At 37.6% G+C, this 12,286-nt stretch overlaps 1 long non-coding RNA gene across 1 annotated transcript; it reads right to left on the bottom strand.

Moving 5' to 3' along the window:
• Positions 1-10,252: 10,252 nt before the first annotated feature.
• Positions 10,253-11,506, bottom strand: LOC309503204. The gene is made up of 2 exons (XR_014207566.1): positions 10,680-11,506; positions 10,253-10,645 (listed from the first exon to the last, which is right to left on the bottom strand). It is a non-coding gene; the product is annotated as an uncharacterized lncRNA (long non-coding RNA).
• Positions 11,507-12,286: the final 780 nt, after the last annotated feature.

Raw genomic sequence — 12,286 nt, 5'->3', positions numbered from 1 at the left:
TCACCGCTACTTGTTTCGATAAACCTGTTTCTTAATAAAACTTATTATTATTATTATTATTATCAGTATCATCTTGAGTCTCTGTTCCATAACACATAGCCTGACCCTCTTTTTTTCTTTCTCAAAAAAGAGTGTTTGCAAGAAAGAATGAAGAAAGACACAATGCTATTAGGCAATATCAAAGCCAAACAAATGCAGTTACACACTCGGAACTAGTTACATGATAGCTAGGTAAGAATTCAGATGCAGAAAGGCTAGAATAAATATTTGAGGAAGGGGTGCTTCCGGCCCCACGGCCCTGCCTGTTTGAAGAACAATATTAGCTGTGTGTTTAGCTGGAAGTCTATCCCAGTCAAGAGGGAGGAGATATGGCACAAGAACACCGAATGAAATTAATAGTCTGATCGATGACGTTCATGTTGACAAATCCTGAAAGATTGATATTGATGGCTGTTTCATTTACAGTCATTTGTTTTCATTTCATTATGTGAATGTGTTTACCAGCATCTGTGGGGAGAGTCTCTCATGTGTGGCTATAGGCTGATGAGCGGGACTGCTCCTAATTATTTATGTGTCCCTCCCCCAGCACAACGACTCTATAAAATATTCATTCCCCAAAGGCTTGATTCACACTCATCCACCCAGCCCCCTCCCAGGGGCGGGTCGCAGCTCCACACATGTGAATGTGTTTGTCTACATGCCTGCTGTTTTGTCTGTCTGTCTGTCTGTGTGTTTGTGTGTCTGCTTCTTTTGTGTCTTGCAACCAGCAAGAACATAAGGAAAAACAAGCTAAATAAAATGAAATGTATAGATGGGGAATGAAATACACCACTGATTCTTAAGAAATGAGATGAAACAAATCCCACAGCTTTGTCTTATGGCTAGATCCTCACTAGAATCACTAGATCATCAGTTTACACAAATTTTCAAAATGTCATTGGATTTTTCTGTTTGTGTGATCGAAATTATGGCATTACAGTGTCACTGCTGTTAAAACCACCTGTCCTCAGACCATGATACTTCATATAGTTTTATATATACAGTATATACTATATGAAGTATCATGGTCTGAGGACAGGTGGTTTTAACAGCAGTGACACATATTTATAGTATTAAACCTAAGGAAAGCGTTTTAAATATAAGCATTAATTTAAAACTATATTTTAAATTAATATAATTTTTTTGTCTTGACATTTGGAAAAAGGTTCATTTAAAAAATATACCTCTTTGTGTCAACACAGTCAGATTCATAAAAATCCAGCAATATTCAAACAAAGTCAGTCTTCACCCTGAATTTCTTTTTTTCCTGAACTCCTCGCTTACTACTGGATGAAGCTGGATGAGACATTTAATAAATGAACAAATAAGTTCAATAATAAATTCAATGAGTGTAACTTTGGACAATATTTAAAGACAATAGTTGAGAGAACCTAAAACTGTGAATGCATCAAGTTGTGTTGAACATTTATGTTTTCTCAGCAATTCCTTGATAGATAATCAAGGATATACATTTAATAAGAATATGAAATAATAATAATAATTTAATAAGAAATATGCACAATGTTGCATCAGAGCATGAATGATGAAGACCTTTGAACATTTAACAGATTATTCAGAAATGTATCCTTGATACATTGATACAATTTCTTTCTTTTTTTTAGGTCTGTTGCTTGTTCCCTTTCGAGGGAACTTGTGCTGCGTCGATAATCGACAAACTGGGGAACACCTTCAGCGTGACGCGTCTGAAGCCTGTATGGAACTAGTCCAATTTCGATTGGTGTTGCGTCATTAAGGCACTCGTGATGTCGCATGTGATGGTGATGCGGAAGCCATAAAGGGACGCCGGATCACAACAGCGTCAGCTTCTGATAGGTCGAAGCAAGTCGTTCTCACGAGCTCAGGAAGTGTGGCCGAGGGACGCAGCGTCTCATTCCCTTCTCAGGGAACGAGGGTTACAGTCGTAACCCGAGACATTCCCTTTCGAGGGAACTCGCGCTTCGTAGAGAATCGACGCATTGGGGAACAAAATGCCCACTTCGCCACACTGAGAGATATACGCCCTGGTGTGAAGCAATCTGGCACACTCAAGACGAGAGAACTTGTGAACCCGGTGTAGAGGGCAGATCCAGACTATAATGTTTTATGAAGGTGTGTGGGGAGGCCAAGCCGGCGGCATCACAGACCTCTTGAAGGGAAACTCCTGCTAGCAGGGCTTTAGAGGATGCCACTCCTCTAGTTGAGTGGGCTCTTATGAGGAGAGGCGAAGGCAAATTGCGCGCCTCGTAAGCTGAAGAAATGGCCTCTATTATCCATCTGCTGATAGTTTGTTTAGAGGCAGGGGAACCCTTCTTAGGTGACCCAATACACACAAGCAGCTGGTCCGACTTCCTCCAGCCCGTACATTCATTCAACAGCCAGAAAACTAAAAGTTGCCAATCTGGCCTTTATATCAATGAGTCCCTGTCCACCTTCATTCACATAGAGGGTAGATGACCTTAGCCAATGTTGTCCTGACCAAAAAAAGTCCACTAGCATCTTTTGTATTTCTCCTTAATCCAAGTATATTGCTTCACTTCTTCATTCAGATTGTTGTATAACAGTTTTTAAAGAAAAAGCAGATAAAGGGTGGGGCTCCTCTCCATTTCTGTCACTACGAAAATCTGTAGTGCAATTTCAATCTCTTCCCACGATTAAAAAAAAATCATTACGATCACAATCGCTAAGAACATTCCTAACCTTCTGAAAAATTCTTATACCATTATTTCCTATAGTAGGAGCATAAATATTAATAAACCATACTCTTTATCTCTACTTTTGAAACAAGAAAAAATCATTTTTCTTTTTAACATATAGATAAAATATTGATCTTAATCATAATAAAAAGTATTGCCATCTCTGCACTTAAATTGGTACCATGGCTTAAATACATTCACCATCCCACCACAAACCCCAATTTGTTTTATTTCTCACCTCGCTTTCTTGTAGAAACATGACATTCATTTCTTTAGGTTCAATAAATTTTTTCAACAAAGCCAGCTTATTCCTTTCTCTAGCCCCATTTATATTCAAGAACACTACAGGATATCCATAAAAATAAAACATGGTAAGAGACTGAAAACCAGGGATGTCAAAAGAAACCCCAAATAGATACAGACACCCATGTGCCTCCTATTTTAATTTGCTTCTTGCATTCAACCTTTAATCCGATTATTATTATTTTTTTATGTTGTCTTATTACCTTTAGATATTTCTTTAACCTAAATATCTTCTGCTGGGACAGTTCAGTACATTATGTATTTTCATAACTGATTCTACAATCTTATTCAAATCAGGGGAAAACTCAGAAAGAGCAGAACATTCCCCTAACGTTTTTTTTTAGGTGATACTTTTTGCAACCATAAAATAACGTTCCCAGAACGTTGCAGGGACATTGTTTTTAAATAACCTAAAATAACTTATACAGAACTGGTTATTTTTAGGTATTTTTTTTATAACCATGTAAATAAACTTTCAATTAAAATATTGCAAATGTTTTTTTGGTTTTTTGTTTGTTTGTTTTTTTGTGTGTAATGACCAATACAGAGCTCTGAAATTAGTTTAATACAGGATTTAATAAAATGTAGAAATTAGATCAATCAAAATGTGTTATAATGACCAGATAAATCCAACTTTAAAGCTAAAATATTAAACCAGAATTAATGGTATTTTTAATGGAAAATGAATACATTTCATATTTTAAAAACCATATTGTATTGAAGTCAATATTATTTGGTGCTGAAAAAATATATAATCTGGGTACCCCGTGAAATCGAGTAAATCTTACATAGGCTATTAATGGACAAATTTTATCTAATTTAATCTTTTATATGATGGTTGATGTGCTCGGATTATTTTAATTAATTATAATAATAAAATATCTTAATAAAAAGATAAGGTTTATAATACTGATTATAGGCGTCCATACATCCATCTTCCATACCCCTTCGTTGGCTGGTGTGCTGAATGCATTGTACAGTGGGGTATCGGTGTAAATACGTAGGCAAACGTTTTGGAAAAGTTAAAATAATATTAGGGGAACGTTAGAATAATGTTTGGGTGACTTTAAAATAACGTTAGAATAACATTCTACAATCCAAAACGGTTTCCAATCATGGTCTTTGTTAAGTTTTAAGGTTACACTTTATTTTAAGGTGTCATTGTTACAGTGTAATTATGCATTAAAGCACTGAGTAATATTAATTAACTACATGTACTTACTATAGGGTTAGGGTTAGGATTAGGATTCGGTTTAGGGTTAGTTGCATGTAATCATGCATAATAAATAGTTATTACTATAATAACTACATGTGTAACAAGGACACTGTAAAATAAAGTGTTACCATTTTAAATTTTTCAAGAACACTACAACCGCCTTATTCATTCTTCAGTTTATGTTTTTTTGTGAACAATATGTTCCGGAACTAGAGCACATCTTCGATTGTTGTGCCTACAGTAATTCCGGCACACACCTGAAACCTTTCCGAAGAGAGAGAGGCCCACACACAACACTCACTCCCAGTATGAGAGAGAGAGAGAGAGAGAGAGAGAGAGAGAGAGAGAGAGAGAGAGAGAGAAGAGAAAATGAAAGAGACTTCCTCCTCAATGAAAGTTGCACAACTACCTTCAGAATGTAGTAAACAAGACAATTTCCTTGGCTTTACCAGGCCATTATCTTTGAGATCACACAACAGCAGAGACAAATAACAAAGCATGCTTAAGGAACTTGTTTTGGGCGCTAGGTTTTGTTGATTAAAAAGATATCGGATTGCAGCAGCACATTTAGTGACTCATTACATTACTTATGACCAAGCCCTAAAGGGAATCTATGGATATTTTCTGCATTTTCTACACTTCTTATTTCTGATTAACACATATAATACCATGGCTTTTTTTCCAAGCCAATGTATATTTCCACTGTAAGATAAATATATACCTGCATGCCTTAACGAAAAATATTTTTCTAAATAAAAAAAAGGTAAATATTTATTTTAAGCACTTTCCAAAATTAAAATACATGTTCGGTATTTAGATTTGAATTACATTATATTTGAAATTAGATTTGAAGTATAAAAATGAATATAAGGAAATATAAGTTGACGGCATTAAATAACAGAGAACCCAACAAAAATATGTTCTAAGAATGTTTCGCTAACGTTACCATTAAGTTATAAAAACATTATTTCTGAACATTCAAAACATCTAGTTTTTAATATATTTTTAATAAAAAAAAAAAAAAAAAAAAAATGTGGTGATGCAAACATTAAGTAATTTAAACATTTTATAATTTTGCAGATATTATGCTAATGTTACTTTTGAACATTCTCGTAACATTTAAAAAAGATGGACAAACTCAACTAAAACGTTTCAGGGGGAAAAATGCATGAATGTTTTATTTGTGCAAACGTTTTAGGTTAGCGGTTCAGAATGATGTGATAATGGCTTTTGTGAATGGGTGGATGTGGTTGTGGGTCATCCGTTTGCGTGCTGGTTTTGGGCGTGCGAGAGAGGTCGGAGTCTGGACTTAGCCCCCCGGAAACAGCAAACATTCCCACTCATCCCAGCCTGGCCTGGGAAAGAGCCACAGGCTGTGGCCAAGCGTAAACAAGCAGGAAAGAAGGAAGCAGGCACTGAAGAAGAGAGAGGCCACATTCCATGACTTGTCTGAGCAAGGAGAAAGAAAGTGAGAGAGAGTAAGTGAGTGACAATTGGTTCATTCCCACATATTTTCTCAAAGAGTTTCCTGTAAGCTCCTAGACGTCAACATGTTTGTTAGCCACTGATGAGCCAGAGAATGCATGAGAAACACATGAGGTTGTAAGCTGACACAGAATTTCATGAGAATTCGTGACTCACGGACACTCCCTTATCAGCCTGATTGATTTCAGATGTCTGGTTGTTTTTTGTTTTTTGTCCTCAACCGTTTTACACCCATCATTTCATGTTTGTTTTTGATTGTTTTCTGCAGATGGCTGGCTTTATGTTTAGGAGAAAGTGGAGTAATATCAGAGCTGTGTCTAGCAAACTGTGCACAATATTTATAGCATGACCATATCTTTATAAAGGGACGATCATATACAGCTGCCTGCAATGAGAGGCTTTTTCTTTTTTTTTCTTTTTAAGCATCATTATTCCAGTCTTCAGTGGCACATGATCCTTCAGAAATCATTATAAAATGCAGATTTGCTGCTAGGAAACATATTATTATCAATGTTGGAAACCGTTGTGCTGATTAATATATTTGTTGAAACTGTGATACATTTTTTGATGAATAGAAAGAACAAAAGCATTTATTACATCTCATAACCAAATTAAATAGCTCGCTCAACAAGAAAGAAATTTGTAATATGCAACTTTTCATCATTTTAAAATGACCTTGCTAAATGAAATTTGTTTTAAAAAGATATAAATAAAATATCTTACTGTACCCAAACGTTTGGCTAAAGGTATTATGTCATTCATTTTTATCACATAAAGAATTTTGCGTACTTTGGGGTAAGATGTGCCAGCAGCTCAAAGGATTTTGAGCTTTTCCCCAAAATGCACGGAAAATAGTGGGAAATATAATAAAATCTTGAAAATTGTGAATATTGATGTTCCTTGATGGCTTATGAAAATACAAATAAAGTTCACTGTTGCTGACTGATTTACAGGAGAAGTTGCTAAAGGTAGGTCGATTTGTTGCTGAAAGTTGCTAAACGATGTTGTGATGTCATTGCGTGATGACATCAATATATAATGACATAAAAATACAGAATACACAGTGACATTACTCAAATTAACTTCTTAGCAAAAAATATGTGAAATGTATTACTTTAGATGTTGTTGTTTTTTACTATCGTAACATGTTTTTTGTTGTTGTTGTTGTTGTTGTTCTAAATCACCTTTTTTAAACTGTGACTTCCTAACCAAACAATTGTACTCTTAAATGCTCTGAATGCTCTCTGTGTTTAAATGATTTGACAGAAATTATGTTTGTCTCTTTGAACACACACATGACTGCAGCTGAGCTGTCACATACCGCTGATGTCACACACAATACACTTTTGCAATCACGTGTGTGATAGAGTTATAAGTGTGTGACGGAGTAAATCATTTTAGTGTAATTCAAAGGGAAAATGTTTGCTTTTCAAAAGTTGCTAAAAGTCTCCAAATAATGTTTAACTGTGAATTTTCAGTTTACATGTAACACATTTCTGCAAAAAAAAAAAAAAAATACACACAAAGATCATATAGCTAGACAAAACTGACATTCTTGTATAGTATAGAAAGCAGTCAGTGTCAACAAAAACATGAATACTGTACATAACAAATATTTCCCAAGTGAGAAAAAATAAATAAATCTAAACATTTTGACTGATGTGGCTCACACACGATGACAAAAACACTTTTCATTTTGGTGGCATTGGCCAATTTACTGACACAATAACTAAGTTTCGAAGCATGAACACAATATTTTGGGTGAGATACTACATTTTGCAGACAGACGAGTTCTGTTGTTCCCACAAACAGTTGTGACGTTTTCACATAACAGTTGTGAAAAATGTGCCAAAGCGATTGAGAAAAACTGTAAAGGTTGTGCGAGGTACTGTTCTCACCTGTGTTCCTATGATTCACCTAATATAAACTGGGACAAAACAATCTCTCTCTCTCTCTCTCTCTCTCTCTCTCTCTCTCTCTCTCTCTCTCTCTCTCTCTCTCTCTCTCTCTCTCTCTCTCTCTCTCTCTCTCTCTCTCTTGCTCTCTCTCTCTCTCTCTCTCTCTCTCTCTCGCTCTCTCTTACACACACACACAAGCACATTAAGTCATCTTGTTTATAAGTTGAAACAGGTGAGCTGTGGGCGGGGCCTATCTAAGCCCCGCCCCTCCCTGCTGCTCCACAGAGTTCTGGGAACAACAACAAAGGCAAAAGAGGCAAAAGAGGAAAAAGAGAGGGGGGGAGGGGACCATGATCTCACCCCTGAATGTCGGCCAAGTTGATAGTGAGTCATCCCAGGTGTGCTCAGGTGTTTGTGTTTGTCTGTTTTCAGTCTCATGAGCTCTTTGCACATCTCGTGCTGTCTTTGTTCATCGCATGTGTGTATGGAGCAACCCCATTACTCTGCCTGGCTTTTATCGGCATCTGTTTGCCAGACAGATAGACGGACAGAGCAAAGGAGTCAGACAGTGAACGAGGGTGTCTTTGATAGTTCATCTGTCTGTCTGGCGAGTCTCTGCAGGTCAGATCTGGCCTGCAAAGTAGCAGAAAGCAAGCGAGAGACATAGCAAGAGCGAGAGAGGGAGGGTGGGAGAGGACTAATCCCTCCGCTGAGCCTGCCTTCACAACAGAAGCAGAAAAAAACCCAATATTCTAGCACTTACGCAATGCTGAAAGTCCTTTAACAGGCAAACAACATGAATCAGCTGAAAAACCTCACCACGGAAAACACCAGCACAATTACTGAGCAACACATGCTATGACTTTCATATGTCTCAGAGAACAATAAATGAGGAAAAAAAGGTCTTTAATGTTTTGAACAAATGAACTGGATTAGTGAGAACATTTTCAGGCGAAAATATTCGGTTTTCAATTGGTCGGTGCGGAAATTCCGTGTGACCAACTTGAACCCGTTGCGAAATCTGGAAATATTTCACCCTCACACAATTTTTTTTAATTAAAATGACTGGATTTCGACTTAATACAGAACATGCTCAATACAGTCACTCTCTGTCTGAGAAAAAAAGTTTGATATTTTAAGGTATTTTGATGCCCAATTATTTTCTTCTACTGTTTAAAGCATTAGCCTTTGATTTTAAACATAGGCTACATTTTTTTTTATTGTTAGGCAGTAAAAAGTTAGCATAGCATGCTGCTAACACTCTAGCTGAAGTTGATGGCAATAGTAGGCTAATACTAGTTACAAAAGTTTGAATCTTTAAAATATAGTATATTACAAACTTGTATTACTTCAATGATCATTTCAAGACAAAAATCACAAATGTCTGTGCATGTTGAAGGAAAATAAATGTTCTGTTATAACTTCCACTGCCCACACTGTTTCATGCCATGACTATTCTGATAAAAATGGCAGTTAATCAAAACTGTGACCACAAAAACTGGTTTAGACAGGTTAACTTCTTGGAAGGTCTGAGAGCAGCTGAGAGAGTTTCACTGTATCGCTTAACACTTAAACCTTGAGTACTGCATGATGTCCACATTAAGCTGGAACAGGCCAGTTTGAGCTCTATGTAATTCTGGCCAAAAGTTCAGGCAGTGAAACCATGTGACCTTTAAGTGAAGCAGGAGTATAGAGCAACACACTACACACATAGCCTACATACACAGCTATATTATAACACAAGTGTTCAGAAACCTCGATTCCTTCTGCACCATTAGCTGTTCCAGTCCCTCTAGGGTACCGTGTAGTATATATGGTCATTTTGGGACTAAGTCTAACCAAATAATGTCTAACTAATATGTTGCACTTTAGCATGTCTCATACACTTAACATGATTAGTTTAACCCTCAGATGGCTTGTAGGGCCTACTCTCTCTCTCTCTCTCTCTCTCTCTCTCTCTCTCTCTCTCTCTCTCTCTCTCTCTCTCTCTCTCTCTCTCTCTCTCTCTCTCTCTCTCTCTCTCTCTTTATTAAAGCTCATTACACAGCAGTATCAGCACACACTCCAACCGGCATAGGGATATAATATGAAACTGAAAATGACCCTAGATCAGCATAGTTACTTTAATGAGTTGTATAGATTTGACCCCAGGACATTCTGACAAGAGCCCTCAGTGGTGCTTTAAAAGGGTTTACAGTCTGGGGGTTTTACTTTTCTAGGAAAAGGAAAAAGTATGACCACTTTGGAAGAATTTCTCTTTTGAGATGTCCATTGCTTATTTTTCTGAGATTTTTCTGTCTGTAAAATGGAACATATCCATTTGATCAATAAGTTGTTGGTTACAGATGAATTTAATGACATATGCGTATGCTGTTATAGCACAAAAATAAATGAATTAAAATATTTAAATTTTAAAATATGTAGTTCCATTAAAATTCTTGGTAACGCTTTAGATTAAGGTCCAGTTCTCACTATTAACTAGTTGCTTATTAGCATGCATATTACTAGGATATTGGCTGTTTATTAGTACTTATAAAGCACATATCAATGCCTTTTTCTGCATGACCATATTCTACATCCCTTAATCCTAACCAATACATAAACTCAACAACTACCTATATATATATACACTCACCTAAAGGATTATTAGGAACACCTGTTCAATTTCTCATTAATGCAATTATCTAATCAACCAATCACATGGCAGTTGCTTCAATGCATTTAGGGGTGTGGTCCTGGTCAAGACAATCTCCTGAACTTCAAACTGAATGTCAGAATGGGAACGAAAGGTGATTTAAGCAATTTTGAGCGTGGCATGGTTGTTGGTGACAGACGGGCCGGTCTGAGTATTTCACAATCTGCTCAGTTACTGGGATTTTCACGCACAATCATTTCTAGGGTTTACAAAGAATGGTGTGAAAAGGGAAAAACATCCAGTATGCGGCAGTCCTGTGGGCGAAAATGCCTTGTTGATGCTAGAGGTCAGAGGAGAATGGGCCGACTGATTCAAGCTGATAGAAGAGCAACTTTGACTGAAATAACCACTCGTTACAACCGAGGTATGCAGCAAAGCATTTGTGAAGCCACAACACGCACAACCTTGAGGCGGATGGGCTACAACAGCAGAAGACCCCACCGGGTACCACTCATCTCCACTACAAATAGGAAAAAGAGGCTACAATTTGCACGAGCTCACCAAAATTGGACAGTTGAAGACTGGAAAAAAGTTGCCTGGTCTGATGAATCTCGATTTCTGTTGAGACATTCAGATGGTAGAGTCAGAATTTGGCGTAAACAGAATGAGAACATGGATCCCACATGCCTTGTTACCACTGTGCAGGCTGGTGGTGGTGGTGTAATGGTGTGGGGGATGTTTTCTTGGCACACTTTAGGCCCCTTAGTGCCAATTGGGCATCGTTTAAATGCCACGGCCTACCTGAGCATTGTTTCTGACCATGTCCATCCCTTTATGACCACCATGTACCCATCCTCTGATGGCTACTTCCAGCAGGATAATGCACCATGTCACAAAGCTCGAATCATTTCAAATTGGTTTCTTGAACATGACAATGAGTTCACTGTACTAAAATGGCCCCCACAGTCACCAGATCTCAACCCAATAGAGCATCTTTGGGATGTGGTGGAATGGGAGCTTCGTGCCCTGGATGTGCATCCCACAAATCTCCATTAACTGCAAGATGCTATCCTATCAATATGGGCCAACATTTCTAAAGAATGCTTTCAGCACCTTGTTGAATCAATGCCACGTAGAATTAAGGCAGTTCTGAAGGCGAAAGGGGGTCAAACACAGTATTAGTATGGTGTTCCTAATTATCCTTTAGGTGAGTGTATATATATATATATATATATATATATATATATATATATATAATTACAGGGACAGTCTCCTTGGAGCAGCCTGCTATGTATCTTACTTTAGAGCATAATGAAAATATTATTCATATATTATATTATTACCACAAAGACTATAGCATTGAGCTTGTATGTGTATGTGCATGTGTATGAGCTTGTAAAACTTGAACTTGGGATTCAAGTGTTTTTTGCATAATATAATGTGTCGCAGTATTTATAGTAAACACTGTCAGTTCTCCTTCATCAAGTTGGAGAATCCATTCCCCCGTCTACGGGGTAATTTCAATCATCCATTGCCTTTTATTATTTAATAAGATCAATTAGCGTGCTTAATTGGTCCAAACGAGCTGTTTGTAGCTGACGAGGGCTGTGATGGATGATGGGATTGTCAGCGTGTTGAGGGAAGCCGTTTCTTACAGGGACTCTCTAACAGCTCATGGTGTCACACACACACACACACACACACACACACACACACACACACACACACACACACACACACACACACACACACACACACACACACACACACACACACACACACACACACACACACACACACACACACACACACACACACACACACACACACACACACACACACACACACACACACACACACAGAGTATATCAGAAAAGTGAATCTGGCTTGCCCAGTTGAGACTTGGCGGTTCCAAAAAGACAATACGTTTACCAATTCTGAAATTGCGAGGCAGACGTTTGTGAGAAACGTCAAAGCTTTCAGTCATGTGACTGGCATGGAGACCTGGAGGGCACAA

The sequence above is a fragment of the Leuciscus leuciscus genome, assembly GCF_965113295.1.
Source record: "Leuciscus leuciscus genome assembly, chromosome: 7".
Classification (NCBI taxonomy): Eukaryota; Metazoa; Chordata; class Actinopteri; order Cypriniformes; family Leuciscidae; genus Leuciscus; species Leuciscus leuciscus.
Note: the sequence above shows the minus strand (reverse complement) of the source record. Positions and strands in the feature narration are given on the sequence as shown.